Here is a 21,976-nt window from a genome sequence, read left to right as displayed (position 1 = left end):
CAGCGATAGGTCACTGGGACGTTGTGTGCTCCCACAGTGATAGGTGACCATGACAGTGTGTGCTCCCTTCATGCTGCAGTGAAGACGTCTCTCCTGTAAGAAAAATACCTGATCAATGCTCCCCCAAACCCTTGCACCATCCAGGAGGACAAAGAAAATCTGAGAAACTGTCACAGGCCAGAGGTCAGGTGATGATACAACCATGGAGGGGGATTCTGGGACAGAAGAAACACTTACGGGGAAATAAGTGAAGTTGAAATAGACTGCCCGATGTTGTCGTGGGTTCCTTGGTAACAGATGTGCTTCAGTGATGGGCTAGAGTGGTGGAGGGTTCCTACCCATCCTCCCTCTCATTCTATAGCTGCGTGACTATTTTGAGAAATGGGTTTGTGGTAAATAATCATTCAGAATAGCAATGTCTCACAGTCACCAGGGAATGGCTGTGTAATTCCTGGAGATACCCTGGGCCTGAGCCTGAGTGTCTGGATGCTGAAAGGCTCCTTCCTGGAGTCAAAGGGAATCAGGAAGAACTCTAGAAGTCTCGGTAGGATGCCAGAGCGCTGCCCTAAACAACCACTGACTCCCTGCCCACTAACCCCAGGCACTTCTACCTAGCCACGGGTGTAATCCGGTGGGCCAGGGGTTCAAATTTCCTCCGGGGTGTGAAAATGCAAAGTGACCTGGGCCAGCAGGTGTACTCTTTCATCCAGCTGGGGTCACTGTCCCCTAAGAGGCCCCAAGGCAGGCCCTTCTGGTCACATGAAGCCTCTTAAACCTCAAACTCCTAGGGACCTGAATGCATTCCAAGAGGCTGACCCAGCAACACTGGAGCTCCAGCTGAGGGCCTGGCAGTCCCAGCCCTACTTTGCTGGGCAGAGGACACAGGCATTTCCAAGGCACCCTGGACTCCTGCCAGTGAGTCCCCAGATGCCATGCAAGACACACCTGACCGAGGTAAGAGAATAGGTGTGTGTAAACAGTGTTTGAAAAAGAAAATAGCTGAACAAATACAGCACTTGTTAACACAGGTGTTTACAGGTGGAATTATTTTTCCTCGGCTGCTATCTCCCAAGCTGCTTTGTGTGGTTCTGTGCACCTGCACCGACTTTCCCATACGGGGAAGGAACAGGGGGAAGTGACTGGTTCAGATCGATTGTACCACACAGGAGGTCAGTGATCAGCCTTGGCCTGAGCTAGTGTGCAGTTTCTGTGACGGAACTTTCTTTTTCTTTCTTTCTTTCTTTTTCTTTTTTTTTTTCTCCCCCAACGTGCTGGAACAGGGTCCAGCCTGTTCACCACTTCCTGCTCGGCCAACGCAGCTGTTCTGCTGGCCCCAGGGCAGTCACAGTAAGAGGCCCATTTCCGGGGGTAGGAGCCAGCCACTCTCTGGGCATGACAGTCTGACTCTCTGACTCTCTCCTCTCCCCCAAGGGGAGTCTCATGATTTGCATTTTTACAGACGGAAACTGAAGACACTCTTCCCAAATCACAGAAAGTGAAGAGGGATGGAGGTGCAACCAGAAGATTCGGTTGAGCCTTCCAAAGTGTCCCTGAGGGGACGCTGGGGAGCAATGGTGTTCTCTGTGGGACACCCAGAAATATAGATGCATTTGATGTGAAGCAGGCAGAGGGCAGCACCCCAAGGAGATAAGGCATTCAAAACAAAAAACAAAAAAACAAAACAAACAAACAAACAAAAAAACCTATGGAAAGGGTACATAAAGTCACAGACCATAGCACTTCTAAATGGTTACAGTAGTAAACTTTGCTATGTGCATTTTATCAAAATTTTAAATCTACTCATTTAAAAAATGCACAGAAGAGAGGCCTGGTGCCACATAGCCATGTAGGACATGCAGGGGCTACATAGTGAGAGCCTGGAGAGAGTGGAATAAAAATACCAGACCAAAGGTTGGGGATTTAGCTCAGCGGTAAAGTGCTTGCCTAGCAAGCACAAGGCCCTGGGTTCGGTCCCCAGCTCCGAAAAAAAGAAAAAAAGAAAAAGAAAAGAAAATACCAGACCAAGAGATTAGAAAGTCTATACGTAGACCCAACATAAAGCTGGCTAGTTCTGTCATAATTAGATGGTTTCGGTCAACAGCCCAGTTGTCCCATTTTGAAGCAGTCCGGTGAGAGCACTGTGAGGCAGCGTGAGGATTTCCGTCTTGTTTGTGAACGCCTGAAAAGGTGACATGCCCCAAATGCAGATTCATTCATAATGTGTTAAGTCCAAGTAAAAAGTAGGAGGGAGGTGGGCAGGACAGAGAGCAGGCCCTTGACTGAGGGGCAGCAAAGATACGCCCCGCACCAGGACTCTCTGCAGAGAGTATCAGAGGATCCAGGAGAGGCAGGCCGGCTTCCTCCCATGCCTCAGTAAAGCCATAGACACTTGAGATGCAAGACGGGATTCTGTCCCACTTGGAGAAAGCTGGCCAGAGAAAAAAACAAAGAGAACATGGGCAGCCACTGGGAGTCCTCAGAGAGACCTAGGAGGGTCACAGTGTCCTGCAAGAGGGCTGGTCAACTGAAGAAGCAGCCTAACTGTTGACAGTTCGGACGTCAACAACAAGGAGAAAAGAGCATTTCTCAATTTGGGCAGGAAGTGGTCCTGTGCAAGATGAGGAACAATAAGGTTTTCTGGAAACTTCCTCCCAGGACCTTTGCTCCGGTCCAGCCTCCTTTTCACAGACCAGCATAGCCCACTCTGTATTTCATAGGTCAGAGAGAGACTTGTCTCTCTGTGTCTGTCACTCAGAAGTTAAGCTGGGTTTTAATACAGGTGCACTGGCTCTGGCTCTGGCTCTGGCAGTTCCGTCTATGGCACTACCAGAAGAAGAAGGCTCACAGTCAGGAAGGAAGAACCTGACTACCTTCCTAACTCCTCCTGTCTTTTCCAAGAGGCCATATCAGCCCACTTCAACTCCTCACAAAATAAAGGATTCCAGGGCAGACCACCATGGAACAGGAGCAAGGGAGGAAGAAGGGAGAAGGGGGAGGAGGAACCCAGTGGAGAATGAGATTGGAAAGTATGCAACTGAGAAGCTGAAAGGTTTTCTGTCTGAACTCTGACAAGTCTCTAAAAGACGGGACCGTATCAAATTAGACATGCTCATCGTGTCTTTCTAATGAAGATGACCTCATGTCATAACTGCAGATCAGCGCCTTTCGTTGGAAGTAATTAGAAAGACCCTGCTTTCTGCCAGCTAGTTTGGAAGCTCTAGGCTCCCTAAGGACCCCTTCCTTGGCCCTCCACCCTGAAGTGAGGGTGCAATGCAGTTAAGACAGAGCAGGAGGAGCCCAGCTCCACATACATGCCCTCGGTCCGGCGTGCGAAAAAGTGTCCTTTCTCCAAGCACTTAATCCTGTTCTCTTTCCATGGGACTAACAGACCACCAGAGTTACTGCTCAGATCTGAAATGTACTTCACAGGCTTGTGTTTTGAATGCTTATTACCTGGGGAGGAGGAGGAGGAAAATATGGGAAGTATAGAGCCTTTTGTGAGGTAGGTCACAGGGTTAGGGCCACAGGCCTTGGAAGGTTACACTCAGTTCAAGCCAGAAGTCTCTGTGTCCTCCCCATTGCCATGTGAACACACCACAGCTCACCATGCCTTCCCTGCTTGAGGGACTGTGTCCCCCAAAACTGTGAGCTAATATAAACCCTGGCTCCCTTAAGGCTCTTTGTCACATCAATGGGAAAAATGACAAGTACAACCATCAATGTGAAAAATGTTTCCCCTAGAGTAGCAGCCATGTATGTACTGTACACACACACACACACACACACACACACACACACACACACACACAGAAGTTCAATGGCAAGGCTGTTTAGGGGTGAGGCTGATGGTCAGGGTGTGAGTGTATGATGTTGCCTACATACATATAAGTTTACACATGTGATAGTGTATGTGTGTGCATATATGTGTGTAGAGGCCACAAGTTTGTGTCAGGTACCTTCCTTCTTTATTCTCTACTTTATTTACTGAGGCAGCATCTCTTGCTGAACCTAGAGCTTGTCATTTTGACTTGTCTAGCTAGGTCTCTTGTCCCAGAAAGCCTTTCCATGCCCCTCCACCTTCCATGTTCTGGGACTATAGATGGCTCTCCATGGTTGTATATGAATATTAGGAATCACTGAGCCAACATCTCCAGCCCCTCTTGTGCTCAGTTTTAAGTACCTGCACCTACCCAAATATATTAGGCCTGGGCTTCTGACTTATGCCTCTCTCCCCACTGCAGCATATCACCTGACACATCCTAAATGCCTGTAGATATTGATTTGACTGTCAAAGCCTGAAACAGGAGAGTATGTGGGCAAACTTTTGTCCCAATGACACGTCCTTTGCCTGGACACAGGTTCGACGACCGGATACTCATCCTCTCCTGCAGTTTCACCGGAGTTGGCAGGATATGCATTGGCTGCTGCTCAGTGGTCCGCCCATAGCGAACAGGCCCCAACTCTCAGGCACAGCCTGGTGGTCTACCTGACACTTCTTCCTCTCAGTGGTAACTCTATCCCCTGCTCTTGACTTCTCAGGAATGGCCTGAGTGCCCAGAAGCAATCATGAAACCGAGGGAAATAATTGATATTTAGCGCTGCCAGGGGGGAAGTTCAGCACTTAGAGGAAGGCCTTCAGTCCGAGGGCCGATAGCTCATTAGCTGGAGGCAGGCCAAATTAGATGTCCTTGAGGGTTATGGTGACAAGAGCTGAAGAACAGCTTGTCAGCTCCAAAGTCACTTGTCACATGGTGATGCACAGATGCCAAGCCCTGAGGATAATGCTGGGCCTGCTCAAAGGGACACCGTTGTTCCCTGCTCAAGCTTTGGGCTTTGAGAACTTGTGGTTGATCAAGTTTAGAGCCAGGAGATTCCCAGGCCCTTCCTGTCTCTCGTTCCTTTCTCTGAGCTTGCAGTTCCCTTCAGATCATGGTTTCAATCAGCTGGATAGGGCCATGTGAGTGGTGCTCTAAATGCTCCATCTAAGATACTATCTCATTGGGGTTAGATCCCCCACTCTAGCAATGGGGGCTCACTTCCACACCTTTAGCTGTGGGACAATAGAAAGGCTTAAAACGTTAGCCTCCCTAAGCTTTCATTCAAAGGCCCTTCAGCATCACACCCACCCCTTGCCTCTAACCTGCAGCCCACTGCCAGGAGGAAGGGTCTCAGTGCACACGACCATCCTACCTAGAAGCCAGATCGCACACTACACTCCTTTCCACCCTCACCCTCACATGTGCTCTGTCACAGCCTGGAGAACCTGTCATCCTCATTGCCACCAATGAATCCCTTCTGGCTTTCTGCAGTGGTCTCGCTGTGCTCTGTCCTCTGCTCCTTACTATGCATCTCTTCTTTGCCCCCAGATACAACCTCCACATGCCTCTCTACATGCACTTTCCAAAAACACACTTGACTGTATACTTTGTACAGCAAGCTTGAAGCATCCATTTCATGCCAGCTGCATCTTGTCATGGGTCTTTCTGCCCTTTGGGACAATGACCAGGAGTCTTACCACTGGCTTCTGTGTCCCATACTTGGCCCAAATACCAGTCTTCAGTCTTCAATGTCTGTATCTTTATCCTTCTACCAGGAAAGTGACTGACAGGGAGACTTCTGAGACAAGTCACTGCATCCCTTTCAAGGCTCAATTTGCTTCTGGGGGCTATAAGACCTCAAAGGAAAAACTGTGTATGACATCCTTGGGACACCTAGCATATGCAAAGAATTTGTAAAAGATTTGTTTCTTTCCTCAAACACACACACACACACACACACACACACACACACACACGCACAGACACACACACACATCCAGAGAGATCAGCTAGAAGATTTGATGCCCAACACTCACATGGTAGCTTGCAATCATCTCTAACTCCAGTTCCAGGGGATATGATGCCCTCTCCTGAACTCTGCACTCACTGGGCATGTACAAGGAGCATAGACGTGCACACAGGCAATGCACCCATGCATAATGAATAAAATTACATCACAATTTTAAATAATAGCCATGGATATGTTGTGAAGATGGAGTTTATGTCGGGGGAGGGAGATGAAGGCAAGAACTTTGGATGGGGTGGGCAGGGTCAGGAGAAGAGCCAAAGAGCCATTTCCATGAGCAGAATGTTCTGCAAACTCTCACGGAGACTAAGTCACCATCTGATGCTCAGGGAGTTTCCATAGCAAGTGTACTAGAAACAATAGTAAACCCCTTAGACCTGTGTGTCCAACACAGCACCAAATTCAGGCTGCCTCAAAATAAGGAGGAACAAGATAGTGGTTTTCCTTTCCTATAGCCCCATCACTGAAATATGTACCATAGAACAGCAAGCTGTGGGGGGGGGGGGTGCACTTCAGACACAGCACCTATGGAGACACTTTCCAGGGCTGAGCCACCACCCAGAGGAAAAGGCCTTCTCCAGTGGGAAGTCTCCTTGCTCTTGTTTGCTCCAGTGTTGAGAATCATTAGGAGGTGCCTCTTCCACCACAGTGAATGGTGTCCATGTGCACCCATGTGGAGCTGTCCCTCTCCCAAGGACCCACTCTCTGGGAAAGGAGTATAGGGAAGGTAAGAGATAGGATGAGGGGACTGGGGGAGGGGGGAGCCAGGGTCAGGAAATAGAAGTTGAGAGAGAAAGGGGGAGGGAGAGGGAGGAACCAAGAGAAACTGAGCAGCAGCAAAGAAATAGATTGAAACCAAATAATGGGCTAAACTAGAGGCCCAGAAATATAGACAGAGAGAAAGAAAGAAGTATGAGGTAATGCTTGCTCTTACCCTGGATGACCCTTGCATACATGAAATAAAGGTAATTACAGCTTGAACTCCACTCATCAAAGCAGTAGGCAGTGATACCAAACAGCACTCCATTCTTCCCTGTCACACACATCAGTACCCAACTAGAGCCATGCAGACAGTCCTTAATAAAAAAAAAGTATTAATTTCACTCTTAATTGCACTTTAATAGTTTGTATTAGAAAATGGAAAAGGAATCCAGGCACTTCTGTTATTCTCTAACATGAGAGGCTGCCTGAGGGAAAACAGTCATTTGAGTTGCAAGCTAAACTAGCCATTTTCATCTCACACAATACCATTTTTACTCAGTATCTTACAAACTATGACTCTTCAGACTTAGGTGTTTGGCAGAGATCCCCTTGAAAATGAACAAAGTGAGCCTAGTAGTTTAGGGAAAACATCTTGTCAATGATAAAATCTGTGATTTCAAGTAAAAAAAAAAATCCGAATTTTGGAAAACTTCTACCCATCACCATGTGCTTGACTGAGTGCTTTCCAAGGCTTTTCTAATGAGATCGATGGTGATGTTAATAAATATGGTTCCTGGATGCTGTACAGTAAAATGTGTCAACATTTGGAAGATTTGCATAACTCAATAAATTAATATTTTCCAAATGATAATCTAAAATCATGCATGGTAAAAAAAAAGACCCTAAGAGCCAAGAGACATTAGACTAAGAAACGTCAAGGATCCTTCTGAAGATCAGATTTTTCTCTGGACAGTAGAACAGCTTCACAAGAAGGTGGTAGTGAAGGACTGGAGAAGTCTGTTATTAAGACTATAATGATGGAAACATACTATAAGGACCTTTATTTAAATGCACACACGTGTGATGACACACTGCCCAGTCTGCCTCAAACATCATCTCAACCCTGTCGGGCTGATTGCCAGAGCCCATTTCAGGGTAGAATTTCAATAGCACATGGTTGAATATCTAAGAATCTTCACTCACAAATGAGTAAGCAACTGACATTTAACTTATCGATGGTAACACTTCAAGGATCGGGCCAGGTGCCCAAATACTTACATTTGGATAAAATGTCTGAGTGCATTTGTCACATTTGAGGAGTTGGGGCCGTGTTTATGCCTGACTACAGAGAACCAAGCTGGATTGTCAAATCTGCTCTGTTAGCAATTTTTAAATTTTTAAGTGAATTGTTATTTATCATAGCCATCATTCTGGGTAAAAAGGAAAAATATGAGATAGCAGACCATTGGTGAGCTCGACCTAATCGCTCTATGATGTAACTATACTCAAAATGTCACGTGGTACCCCCATAAATATGCACAACTGTGACTTTCCAATTAAATTTTTTTTAATATAGAAAGCTCGTAGAGCACACAGAAGGGAGCATTTTTATTAGCCTGGCCTACTTAATCCTCTCATAAGAGATGCTGAGAAATGACCACAGTGTCTTCCTCAAAGCTGCCTCCCTGACGAGGCAAGGACCCAAACCAAGGAACATCCCTTACTTCAGTCAGCTAAGAAGACAACCCAGAGAGTTCATCTACCCCTTCCCCCATGCTCTCAGAAGTCTGGGAAATAGATATTCTGCCCCAGGACATATTTCTACCTTCTAGAGGTAACAGTGTAGGTTAGAACAGGCCACTTTGTAATACCCTGACCCTCAAGAGCAGGGATGTTTGAGCAGAGACAGAAACCATGCCACTCAAGGGCAATGGGTGCAGACTCCACTAATGACACTTTGACCTTAGACTTCCAGCCTCCAGAACTGCAAGACAGTGGATTCCAATGTTTAAACTACTCTCTCCTGTTTCAACAATGGCTCCTGGAAAATGGCATAACTGTCAGGGGTACACCTTTTTATCAGGTAAGCAAACTGAAGTTTGCCCAAGGGTCACATGACTACAATATAAACACACTGGAGTTGGAGCTGGTACCCTACTTAGCAGTTCCTCCTGTACTACCTCACCCTGAAGCACACGAATGGACAAATGGTGATTTATTCTCCATAAACTCCAAGGTCCACTGTAGCATTTCTACCTTGTTGGTTATTCTGCCTTAGCCTGGGCAAACCCAGTGTACTCATGAAGGAGGGAGCTCCCCACCTTTGAACTTAGGCTTTACAAACACGGGCAGCCTCAGAGCCCTGGATTTATATCCTGGATCAGCTTCTTTCTGAAATTGGGGCTCTCCCATTGGTTGTTTGAACTTCTTTCTCTGCATTCCAGTGTCCTCACTGGTCAAACGACGATGCTGATGCTTGTGATGAAGGTGACAGGAGACTGTGGCATAGTCAGGTCCTGTAAGTGGTACTGTAGCTGTTTTTACTATTCTCTCTACAGTATCAAATGTATTTATAATACAGTTACACCCAGCCAGGCAGGTAGCTTCTTGGGAGACTGTGGTGGGGAGATCAAAAAGTTCAAAGCCAGTCTGGACTACACAGTAAATTTAGTGACGGCCTAGGCAATGTCTGAAGATTTAAAAACAAAACAAAACAAAATGTGGGGGGGATGTATGTAGTTTAGGAGTAGAATACTTACCTAGGACGCTTTAAACCCCAAGTTCAAACTCTATTAGTATTGCTCAAAGCCTCTACCAGCTCCAGCTTCCCAGAACCACTTCTGTCCTTTACACAGGACCCTCATGATAATGAAGGTGGGAAGGGAGCCCTCTGGAAAGGACTTAAGGATGGGGCCTAGAAACTAGCCTGCCCTACTGCCCATTGAGGGGCCTTCTTTCTGGGTACTCCCTATCTGAAAATAAGGCTCCAGTGGTTGTGGCCAAGCTGGAGAAATAAGTGTAACAGAGGAAGGGGACTTAATGAATGCTCAAGGTCAGGAGAGTGAAGCCCTGGGTCCAAATCTTTGTTCTGAAAGGAATAAAGAAGAGACACAAATATCAGCCTCCTTCTTCTGGAGTTGGGGTCTTCGCAAGTACCTTCAGTTCTTATGGAGAATGCATTCAGATAGACAAATCATCTAGGGAGCTACTTCTGTTTCCAGGGAAAAAAGTCTTTGCTAAATTCCACCACTAATCAATGAAATCCAAGCAAGCAAGCACCACAGTGTATTAACAGCCATTCCCAGGTGAAACTGTCGTTACCTACCCAGAAGCCCCTCATAAACAGCAAAGCTCCAGGATAGGCCATCATCATACCACTGATTACAAACTCAGGCATGCCATTTGTCACTTGACCTCCAAAAGCCTTGGTCTCTAAATAGGAAGCATAAAAGGCAGCTGGGAAAAGCAATTGACCCCTGACCAGACTCAGTACACCCGCCACCACCAGCAGCATTTGCAAGCTGTAGAAAGAGCTGAGTCAGCAGTGAGGAGGAGGGGTCTGGAGGGGAAACCTGGGTCTCTCTGAAAGGGGTGGAAAGGGAGACAGAGGCCAAGAGCCCACAACACCATTTGAGCAAGAGAACTGGGAACTAGAACCCCAGCTGTGAGACTTCAACTTTGACTACTTCCCCACTTGTCTCCCTCCCCACCCTTCTACCCTGTGTGGCAGATGATTAACCCTTCCAGCAAGCAGGGCATCCAAGACACCAGCTAGGGAAAAGTTCTCCTTAGACTAAACCACCGAAAGAGAGAGAGAGAGAGAGAGAGAGAGAGAGAGAGAGAGAGAGAGAGAGAGAGAGAGAAGGCTCCAGGCAGAGAACAGGCTGGACCCCTGCTTCTAAGCTCCCTTAGGGCTCCTGAGAACCAAGTAGCACTGCACAGCAAAGGCTTATTGAAAGACTGTCACAGCCTCAAAGAAAAAAAGAGGTGTGGCTTTGAACCAAGACTTCTGCTTTGCTGAGTCATGCTGTCTCTTAGGTAAAAGCCCTTGCCTCCTTCATCTATGTCCACTTGAGTAATAAGCTGGAGAGACCAAGGCTATGGGGAACCACTCACATGGCTCCTAGTCTGATGTGGGAAGGGCCTGTGAGAGGTGGTGAGCTCAGGGAGGGCACAGGGACATTGAGAGGTTCCTCCAGGCTCAGAATATCAGGTCCTGTATGCACCTGCCTGGGAGGCAGCACGTGCGCGATGTTTCGAACTGAAAATACATTTCGTTTTGTTTACCCACATCATTCGCCCCCATGAAGTAGACGCTCTGTGTCAATAATTCAGATAGAGAAACTGAGGCTCAGACTGGCTCAGGACCTAGACATGATTCTTCCCCCCAGCCTACGGGGCTCCAAGGATCACCTCCAGACATCACGTGCTCTTCAAGACTGGCCAAGGCAGCACCCACCTAACTCCAAAAGTTTGACAGTAGCATTTATGAGGCAGCTGTTTTGCATGATGAACCCTCTCCTTCAACAGGGGAATCTTCTTTCTGCCCTCTGGTTTGGAGGCCTCAGCCTGTGGACTGAGCCACCTTCCTGATCTTTGTTCAGAACCCAGAGAAAGGGGCAGCTGGTAAATACCATTCTGAAAAAGTAACAATCCAAGAACACATTCAGACCTAACACCTGTTCGCATCTCCCCTCCCCAAATTCTCCTCTGCCGTCCATGTTTTCCACTTTCTCATCTCTGGGCTGACAGCCTGGGGCAGAGGGCTCAGCGCTGCTGTTGAGGTTGTCTTTGACCTATACCAGTCCAACCTCCACCTTTGGTAGATGGAAGGAGAATATCTACAACCCAATCTAGTGCTGGGCAATTAAAGGAAGGGAGGGAGACAAGAGGGAGGGAGGAAGGGAGGTAGGAGGAAGAGATGGAGGGGGGGAGGGGAAAGGAGGGTGTAGGAAGAGAAACAAGCGCTCCAGACTACAGTGCCCTGGGCCCCTTATTGGGTTCCATATACTATTGCTTCTATGGACTCCTTAGACAACATGGGTCAGGATGCTCTGTCTTTGCTGAACCCTTTCCCCATCACCCTGGTTGGGCTCAAAGTCTGATAGTTCCTTATTCTCTGTCCCAGGCTCGATGACCCCATCAACTAACCCGAACTTCAGGAGACCACTCTGTGAGCCTTCTCTGTGCGGGTGGGCATTTGAGGTGCTTGTCTATGCCAGCTTGTGATCCAGAGACTTGGACAAATCTCTCCCATTTCTGGGCTTGCGGGAGGAAGGGAGGTCTCTCCCCAAGAGTGAACAACGGCCTAACGGAACTCAAGATAGGTGACAACTATCGATGCCTCGAATCTACACCCTTGCCACTCTGTCTACGAAGATTAGATAGTGAGAGCTTGGTCACTGGACTCCAGACACTTAATATCTCCTTCCCCCTTGTCTGTGTTCACAGTGTGTGAACAGTGTTTGTGATACAAATGACTGGCCTGTTCTCAGCCCCTTCCACTGATTCCTCCACAAGCACTCCCATCAGGCAAGTTGACAATATGGTGGCCCGGGTTTAGCTCAAACTCTCTTAGGTCTTGAATGCCCCAGTTCCTGTTTTTCACTCTGGCTAACTAGTGGCAACCGTCAGTGCCCCTGTATTTTCTAGAGAGAAGCCCTGGTAGCTGAAGGGCTTTTCTCCCCATTTCCTTGCTGTTTCCGAGCAGTTCACTAAGCAGGACAATATAATTACACTATCCCATGCACCCCAATATCTAATCTCTGGAACCTACTATAGTAAGAGTAACTGTAGTAAGTGTGCTATAGTGAGAGTTAAAAGGCTGGTTGCTTCCAGCACAGTTTGCATAGAGGTGGAGGATTAACAGAAGTATGGAGTCTTAATGAATGGGAGAGCCTTTAGCTGGCGGCATAGCTGCACCTGTGAACAATGTTTGCAAACCATGTTTCATAAGTTAGCATCTGGCAAACAGGACCCAGACCCAAACTATAAAGATTCCTATCCCTAAAAGGTCTTCCAGCCAGTCAACCAATACCTCAAAGCTACAAGTCTCAGGAGAAAAGTCCTTCAGAACTGCTTCCTAAATGAGTGCTCTCTGGATGGGAGCTGATGCTCTGAGGGCTGAAAAGAGTGAATCCTGACTATTCCTCCACTCTCCTCCTGCTGACATCAGCCTCACCTGCCCGGGTCCCCAGAACTTCTCTCCTACTAAATTTTCCTGTCCACCCTAACCAGTCTCAGCTTTGGAAAAGAGGACCCAAACCTCTTCGAGTATGCTGCTGCAAACCCTACATGGTCTCCACAAAGCGGGAAGAAATGAGGGAGAAGCATGAGTTAACTGACAGGGCTGGGATTCTGAGCAAAAGTTCCCAGTGATCAGAGACTCAGCCAGACAGCCCTTCATGTGTGTGTTGGGAGTGTGGGGTGTCAAGAACATGTACAAATGTGTGAGTGCCTGTGTGGAGGCCAGAGATGTGGGCTGAATGTCTTCCTCAATCACTCGCCACCTTAGCCTTTGAGAAAGGAGCCTCGAACTTACTGATTCAGCCAGACTGGTTAACCAGCAATCCCCAGTGATTCACCTGACATCAGTTCCTCCAGCAAGGATTATAGGTCCCTATCTCTGCAATCAGTCTTTTTTATGTGCATACCAGGAGTTGAACTCAAATACTCATGTTTGCATGGCAAACATTTTGTTCACTGAGGCTTCTCCCCAGTCTCTAGACAACGACTTTTGCCTGGTGTCCCCAGGAAAAAGGAATCCAGAAGGATTCAGTGCAGAAGCAACTTAGTCGAGGTACGGCTGGAAAGTTGTATTTTAAAGTAGCATAACGCTTTTTCTCTGCTTTCATTTACAGAGTTTGTGAATATCCCAGACAATGTAAGTATCAAATCTAAGGCATGTCTCTCTCCTCTCTGCCCCTTCCCTCAGTCCACCTCTTTCTTCCCCTTTTCTGTTTCCACACTCACCTTGCAGACTGGGCTTGGGGTCCTCACCTCAACTAAGTCTCTCAGCATCTACAAGTGAATTTTATTAATTTGGAAAAGATTTATCAGTGCAGAGGTTAATTGTCTTTCCCTGACATGAATACTTCTGGGTGACAAAATTAATTTCCTCATTAGCTATTTTTGAAAGTGGAACATGCTGGGGCGGGGGGGGGGGACAAGTATAGGGAGACTATGGGCAGTACACGAGGCTCTCCCTGGGTCAGTACACGAGGCTCTCCTTGGGTCACCTCCCAGCACTCGCCCCACCCAGCAGCCAGGGCACCCAGGCCAGAGGTCAGTGGTCCAAAAATGACTCCCAAGGATGACTAGGCTGAGGTAAGTGGAGGCTTTGGGGAAGGGACTTGAAGTCTACCTGACCAGCCCCTCACCCTTCCTCCCCTGTACAGGAAGCTGCCTTGTGCTTGAACAACCCAATCTTGGCTCTTTCGAGCAGAGCAGGAGTTTCAGAAAGAGATGATGCCCTAAACAGGCCATTTCTGAGACCTGTCTAGCCTGGTCTAGAAAGAAAAGCCAAGTTTATTCCGAAGGCAGGGCATCTATGGCCTCCCACATACCCTCCCATGGAAACATCCCAGAACCCTGCACTAAAGCCAGTCTCACTGGGAGAGAAAATGGGGTAAGAGGTGAGCCAGCCCTGACTCAAAGTGGAGATCAGTCAAGTCGTCTGTGAAAAACGATTACCCGTGAGTGGGCAGCAGATTGGGTTCTTGGGCCACGACTTACCTTCTCTAGGCCTGTTTATAAAGCAGTAATCCTCAACCTATGGGTCTCAACCCTTCTGGAGGTCTAATAACTCTTTCACGGGGGTCGCATATCCAGTATCCTGTATATCGGATATACATTACAATTCATTACAATAGCAAAATTACAGTTATGAAATAGCAAGGTAAATAATTTTATGGTTGGGGGTCACCACAACCTAAGGATCTGTATTAAAGGGTCACAGCATTAGGAAAGTTAAGAAGCACTGACGTAGAGGGAATGGCTGCCCAGAGACCCAATTCCTAACCCCACAGACCACCCAGACATGGGAGTCTCTGACTACCTCAACCTCTCCTGCTCTCCTCTTCCAGAGACACCCTGTAGATACTTTCCAGCCAAGACTGTCCAAGAGAGAGATAATGAAAATATTCAATATACAGTGTACAGATATTCCCATTTGTTTCCAGGCAGCCACATGCTACTGCCCCATTCTCTCAGAAAAGGAAACAGAAACCCACTAGGTCAGAAGACTGTCATGGGTCACCAGCAGGGACAAAGTCCAGACTGACCTCTCCGAGCGTTCCCCATGCTATCTTGATCTCCGTGGGAGACTCCAGGCGCCTGTGTCATGCCAGACCTCTCTAAGTAACCTGGAATTCCTGTGCAATCCCTACTCTCTTGGAGAACCCCAAATCTTTGTGTCATTCCCAACCTTCAGGAGATCTAATTCCCCATGCTATCCCTGATTTTCTGAGAAACCTGGACTCCCTTGTTATCAATGATCTCCTTGGAAACCAAGCCTCATTCCTCCTTTGACCTTCTTATTGATCCCAGTTCCCATACCAGAAGCATCAGACCATCATGTTATCTCTGACCCCAGCCCCCAAATGATATTCGTTCTGTGTGGCTGTCCCTGCTTGTCCAAACTGTCCTCCAGGACCCTCCCCTCCACAAGCAGGAGTGCCAGGCTTCCATTTCAAGGGAATTGTGCTGAGCCGTTCTTTGACAGTTCTGTCACTCAGCCCCCATCTGCTTTAAGCCCTGCAAAGCCATCTGCACAGTTCCAGGCTCTGTGACAGGGTCACTGCCATCACTAGTCTGCAGGGTGTCTGGAACTCCAACTTCCTTGTAGACTCTACACTGTAGAGAGATGGGACAAGGAAGAAATGTTCTTGGTCCCCCTAAGTAGGAAGCGCCTAGCTTTCCCACCTACTGTGACCAGGAATGAGACTCAGGGAATGAGCCTCACACCTCAACGAAGCCCATGGATGAAGGAAATGACTCATGAGACAAGGGAAACTATTGAAGGCTTCCTGGAGGTGCCATTGTGTAGCTGGATTCACGAAGAGAAGTCTGCCATACCAAAGAGGCAGAGTATGACAAAGGCCAGAAATCCCAGCAGCCCTGGGACTAGTCCATTTGTGGATTCGTTGCATTGCTCCCCCATAACTCGGTAGGCATCTGAAATGGGAGGTTGAAAATGGGGACCCACAGAGAGAGGACTCCTGGGTCTGTGCAGAAGCCCACTCAGTTGTCAGAGCCACAGTGACACCTCACCTAGAAGGAACACCCGCGAGCAGAGGCTTTCTAGTGGGACCGTCTCCTCAAGAAAGAAGCGTGGAGTTCGGTCTGCAAAGTGCTCACGGATTTGGAAAGCCCGAGGACCTAAGTTTGAGTCCCCAGAATGCTCGCATTTGCAATTTTTAAAGCTGGGCGTGGTGATGGGTTCATATATTCCCAGTGCTGAGGAGGTAGAAACTGACAGATGCCCAAGGCTCACTGTCCAGTTAGTCTAAGCTATTCGGTGAGTACCAGGCCAACGAGAGAATCTGTCTCAACAAAGATAAAAGAAGCTGAGCATAGTAGCTGCTACCTTTAACCCCTACACTCAGGAAGCAGAGGCAGGTGGATCTCTGAGAGTTTGAGGCCAACCTGGTCTACACAGTGAGTTCCAAGCTAACCAGGGCTACCAAGTAAAACCTGGTCTCAGAAACATAAAAATTGTTTAAAGCACAAACAGTACCTGAGCAACAACAGATGAGGTTGTACTATGGCCTCCATATGCATATAAATGCATGTACACACACACACACACACACACACACACAGAGAGAGAGAGAGAGAGAGAGAGAGAGAGAGAGAGAGAGAGAGAGAGTCATTGGAGAGAAATTGGCAATTGGCAACCATTGGCAAGTGACTTCTTAGACTTCAGAGAGGAAATTGGAACCCCAAGCCCAGTGAGCATATGACATCCTGGGCAATGAAGTGGCCCAAGAGATGTTATGGACCCAGAAAAGGGTAGATGGTAAAGGTGACCAGCCCAGACAAAAGCAAGCATAGTATCACAGAGTACTGAGGGAGTACATGGGGAATAGCATTAACTGCCCAGACCACATGCCTGGATCATACAAATCTGACTGACGATTCCACGGATGTCTCTGGGAATGCACCTGGTGGCCTACATCAACTCCATTCGTGGGCATCTGGATGCTTCTAGGTGACCTGGGACACTTCCGTTTCAAAGCCAGCAGAGGATGAGCCGCTCAGTGAGAAACCCAAGAAGAGGGAAGAAAACATGTGGACACTGAGCATGTTGCTAAGAGCCATTGGTTGCTAAGAAAAGGCAGCCAGGTGGAGAGCTAAAACTACACCTGGACCTATAGCGGAATTGCAGTGCCGAGCCACTAGTGGTTACAAGTACCTTCTCAGTGGCCCAGAGGCACAGCTGCCTAGGACACCACCCCTGGTAGTGTTTATTCTTCACAATTCATATCTACTAACAGATTAATAAAAATCTACTAATGGTGTCATAGAAAGGGCCAGCTGAGAGGTATGTAGAGGCCAGATGGCTGGCCCGATCCCCCAGGCCCTGGGCCTGAGGCTTCAAGCCAGGCCTTGCATCCCACCCCTTACACAAGTTCCTAGGTGACTGTGCTCCCTCTAGTCCTTATTCTACTGTCTGGGGACTCTGCTGTCCACACAGGGCCCCACCCCTGCAGAGAAGCCTCTGGATAGAGAGACACCCTCAAATAGTGATTGCTGGCTTGGGAGCAGCTCCAAAACACGATTCCACTGCATAAAGCGAGAATACCGAGTAGACACGTCTCAAGCGTTCGGTCTGGAGGAGTAATTTGCTCCAGTGGGGGAATTTCCTTCTCTTCATTTTTGGAAATGCCAAGAAACAACATTTTAAGTATGATCAGATAGCCCAGTTCAGTGGCCTAGCACACTCACCCACCACACCTCAGAGAACAAGAGCCCAGGGTTCCCCGTGAAAGGAACCAAGCTCAGACTTCTCAAAACATGAAACCATTTATTTTGGCTTCAGAAAAAAAAAATCCCTTATGTCACACATATACACACGCATACAGCTTTCAGTTCATCATGTGTATGTGTCCCAGAACCTCTTCTGTGTCACTCATACGGGCCCAGGGGACAGACCCAGGCTGGGTGGAGGTGCCCGTCTCTGTTCGACACAGGGTATGCCCCAGTCTTCACGTCGCGCCTGCCACAGCTGGTGAATCACTTGGACTGTGCACTTTCCCAGTTACTGTAGTTCTAGAAGCTGACTGAAAAAACCAGTAGCAGCTGGCAGGAAATGAGTGAGAAAACTGACCACAGATAAAATGCAATGCTCTACAGGAGCGGCAGATAGACTCCAGACCAGGAAGTTATGCTAGCAGGACTCAAGGCTGAAAGGACACAGACCCCAACAGGACCCCAGAACCCGCTGTGGGGACTGGTGCTATGACTTCACAGTGGGACCGGGCTCTATCCAACGCGAGCACATCCGGGCACAGCCATATCCACTGGAGGAGAAAGGGGACTTCAGAAAAGATAAGCACCAAGCCGAGTCCTGGCCTCTGGGGTTCCCAGCATCCCAAACAAAGACCAAAGCTACAATGACCTGGATATGATCTAACAGGCTGGGTTACCATTACCTATGAACTCTCTAATGAGGGTCCCTGGAGGGGAAAAAGAAAAAAAGACCTGTTCTAGAGCTCAAGAAGTACATGAGAATGGTGACAAGTCCAGAGAGTCTGACCTTCCGGATCTCTACATCTTCTTGACAGACTCAGATGGCACAGCTCTGTGTGATACAAAACATGATCTCTGGGCAGCAGAACAGACCCTTCCCATGTGTGGCCCTCCTTCAGACTTTCTGGCATCGTTGATGGGTCAGATAATCCTGTGTTGTCTCACATTTCAGAAGAGCAAGCATGGCCTGTAAGCCAGATGTGTAAGCAGGGTGCTCCCTATGCACTGGATGCTAATGGCCTCTCTTGAACAATAAGACATTGGTTGCTAAGAAAAGGCAGCCAGGTAGAGAGCTAAAACTACACCTGGACCTACAGCAGAATTGCAGTGCCGAGCCACTAGTGGTTACAAGTACCTTCTCAGTGGCCCAGAGGCACAGCTGCCTAGGACACCCTGGTAGTCCCTTTCCTGATAGCAGCTACCTTTTTCACACCTAAAGTAGACCCAGGAGTTCTTCTGAGAGCTGCCACGGCAGGAAGTGACCAAGCTGTGAGCCACCAGCTTCACTGTGATGTGCGCGCACTTTCCGATGAGTTGCCATGACAAGGGGCAGTAGCAGCTGCGCTTGAACTCGTGACTGGCTGCAGTCCCTTGGAAAGGGAAGGGGCACATCTGGAAGGCGGGTCCAAGTGCCCATGAGGCTCGGGGTGAGATTCCTTTCCTGTGTGGAGAGGTTGCAGGGAACACCTGCCCTGTGAGCAGGTGGTCCCCTACGCTGGGCCCCTGGGCTATTGCTTGGGTTAGCAAGACATGCTTCAGCTGAGGCTGACTCACTCTCGTTCCTGGAACCGTCTGAAGGCGGGAGAGGATGCTGTGGGTAGGCTCCAACTGTATCATCTGGGCTGGGGCCGGTAGCAGATGGTCCTTATTTAAAAAAAAAAAGACATGCTTCCATGTGGGCTTAAAATAGCACAGTTTTCACCATCAGTCGAATGGGGAAATGTACGAGCTAGTCGTTCACATGGGAGTGGGCATTGTGGACTTGGAAGCAGGAATGAGGGGCCTAGGCATCAGCTGTGGCCAAAAGAGACTGTGGTGCCCACCTCCTGCTTGGCTTCACTTTGTCAGGTGGCTTACCAACCCAAGTGAAGCCCATAGTAATTTCAAAACCTCAGGATCCTTCCAAACGCCTCCGTGAGCCTTGGAGAAGCCACAGACCTGATACACAAGGCTGGACATGGGGACAGCAGCACTTCCTACTGGCCTTTCATAGGCAGCTGGGGAAACCCGTTCATCACCCAGCAAGTGGGAAAGACATGGATACCCAACAAGGGGTCTGAAGATAATGCTGGCTGGCCCTGAGCTGATCTCTGTACTTGAGTCTAGAGAAATGTGGAAGCCAGCCTCTGGTTCTGCCCCAGAGAAGCTCTCGCGTCCGTCCCTCACAGTCTCTGTCTGTGGCAGGTTACTTCCTCTTTGAACCTCAGTTTCCTTATCTGTCAGATGGAGCAAACATGGGGACCTGCCGTGGGAGAACCCCAGCACAAGCAGGTGCTCTACACAGAGAACCTGTCGTGGCCTGTTCTCTCTCTAAGGGAGAAGGGAACCCTTAGCCTTTCCTGTTACTTTAAATGATACCTCTATCCATACTTAAATCTCATTGTGTTTTGGCAGGTAGAAATGTCAGCTCTGAGGTCCTTGGCCCTATGCTACCCTCCCTGGGCTGCTGCTATGTGGATGTGGAGGGAAAGAAACAGAAGTTGCTGCATCTTACTCCACCCTAAGAAAGGCTGTGGTGGGCAGCCTGGTCTCCTCCTGCTGTCCAAAACCTGAGAGCCCAGTAAATAGTAGCCTAGGTCACCATGGACTTTGAAAGACAGAATACTTCCAGACACATGGCAGAGATGAGAGAGCTGCGAGGAAAACAGGGGCCCCCTGACATCCAGTCGAGACAGGGGCTTGTCTGAGATTTCCACTGAGCAAGCCCCAGACATCTTAAAAAGTCTTGGATGTATGGCATTCTAGTAGATGTGCAACAATCAGCTCCGGGAGGTAGGGAAATTAGAAGTAGCTCTGGTTGTAGCTTGTGCCGATTTGTATGGTGTAAACATCCCCCTGCCTTGGCCAATTTCATCACTAAAGGCAAATTCAGGAAGAGCAAAGCATAGTCTGCTGCCCTGAGCACCAAGTCTCACACTCAGAGCATATGAGAACAGATGGCCCTTCCCACAAGAGTCTTTCTATCTGCTCCGAAGATCTAGAACAGACAGTGACCAGTATCAGCAAGAAGGCAGAGGAGCAGAAGGGTTGTGGAGTGTTACAGGTTGGGTATGGAAAGTCCCCCACAGATGCACATGTTTGAACACTTGCTCTCCGGTTGGTGGTGCTATCTGGGAAGTTTCTGGAACCCTTTAAAGGTGAGGCTGTGGTGATTTAAATAGGAATAGTCTTCTTGGGCTCCTAGTTGGGAGTACTTGGTTCTCAGATGGTTTGGGGAGGATTGGGAGGCGTGGCCTTGTTGGAGGAGGCGTGTCACTGGGGGGTGAACTCTGAGGTTTCAAAAGACTCCTAGTGTTCTTCCTCTGCCTTATTGTTGTGGATAAAAATGTGAGTTGATCTTCCTTCCTCCATCGTATATTGTAGCCCTCTGAAACTGTAAGCCAAAGTAAATGCATGGTGTTTTATCACAACAAGAGAAAAGTAACTAAAACAAGGGCCTATGTGGAGGAAGTGGATCTCTGGGGAGGTAGGCCTTGAGGTTTACAGTCCTGCCCAACTTCCTGTCCCCTCTCACCTTTGTAGTCCAAAAAGATATGAGCATACAGCCATGCGTTCCTGCAAGGAGGCTTTCTCTATTATGACAAACTCTTCCTTCAAAGTCTCATCCCAAATAAATCCTTTCTCCCTTAAGTTGCCTCTTATCCAGTACTGGTCATGATAACCAGAAAAGTAACTCTGACACAGGGATGAATAAGGGTTCAGGTACAGGCTCTTGGGCTGTGCACTAGTTGGCTGTGACTGGATAGATCTCCAGTCTGTTGACTTATGTGGCTTTGGGTACTTTGGCCTCTACAAAAACAGAGAAGATTCGTATCTAGTTTATCATATGGATAAACATGGTGGTTAATGGTGATTATCAACTGATTGGGTTGAGAGATACGTGGGAAATTAATAAAATTTATTAAAAATTCATAACATTCTAGGTATATCTACTAGGGAATTCCCAGGGAGGACTGACTGAAAACAGAAAGTCTTCCTTGAATGTGGGTAGCATTGTTCAACAGGCTGTGGGCCCAGCTGGTGTCAAAGGGGAGAGTCCAGCATCATCCTGCTGATTGTCTCTGCTTCCTTCATATTATAAGTACTGTGTGACTACTCATTTGTGTGGCAAATTAACACCTGGCTCTCCCACTGGCGAGGCGATCACAAAGGCATGGTATTTTTAACAAGGTCACTTTTTGCCATGAGATACTGTGAACTACAAAATGTCCCCAGCTTTTACCAACTGATTGCTAGGAGTGCTCCAAGTGACTGAGACAAGTATCCATGCCCTTGTCAGTTCCATTTCATCCTAGGAGCTGGGACTGACTATACAGAGACCTGTCATCCTGGATACTGGGATCCATGAGTACAGGAGCTCTATCTTGGTTTGCTCAACCCCTCTCTGGCCAGTGGGATCTCAAAACAAAATATAGACGCTCAGAAATGCATGCTGATACATGAATCTGCAGCCCCTGCT

General features: G+C 48.1%; 1 long non-coding RNA gene across 7 annotated transcripts; it reads left to right on the top strand.

Annotated features, from left to right (window-relative positions):
- The first annotated feature begins 757 nt into the window (after positions 1 to 757).
- Positions 758 to 21,610, top strand: LOC102553989 (uncharacterized). Of its 7 annotated transcripts, XR_015622288.1 has the most exons (6): positions 797 to 954; positions 8,514 to 8,629; positions 11,675 to 11,751; positions 11,998 to 12,078; positions 13,407 to 13,429; positions 14,727 to 17,576. It is a non-coding gene; the product is annotated as an uncharacterized LOC102553989 (long non-coding RNA). The 7 variants fall into 7 exon arrangements; XR_015622292.1 differs by lacking the exons at positions 13,407 to 13,429; positions 14,727 to 17,576 and adding an exon at positions 19,912 to 21,610 and having other exon boundaries at positions 11,998 to 12,094; XR_015622289.1 differs by lacking the exons at positions 11,998 to 12,078; positions 14,727 to 17,576 and adding an exon at positions 19,912 to 21,145.
- Positions 21,611 to 21,976: the final 366 nt, after the last annotated feature.

The sequence above is a fragment of the Rattus norvegicus genome, chromosome 6 (genome assembly GCF_021556685.1).
Source record: "Rattus norvegicus strain SHRSP/BbbUtx chromosome 6, alternate assembly SHRSP_T2T, whole genome shotgun sequence".
NCBI classification, from domain to species: domain Eukaryota; kingdom Metazoa; phylum Chordata; class Mammalia; order Rodentia; family Muridae; genus Rattus; species Rattus norvegicus.
The sequence above is the reverse complement of the archived record's forward strand: the minus strand, read 5'-3'. Positions and strand labels throughout refer to the sequence as shown.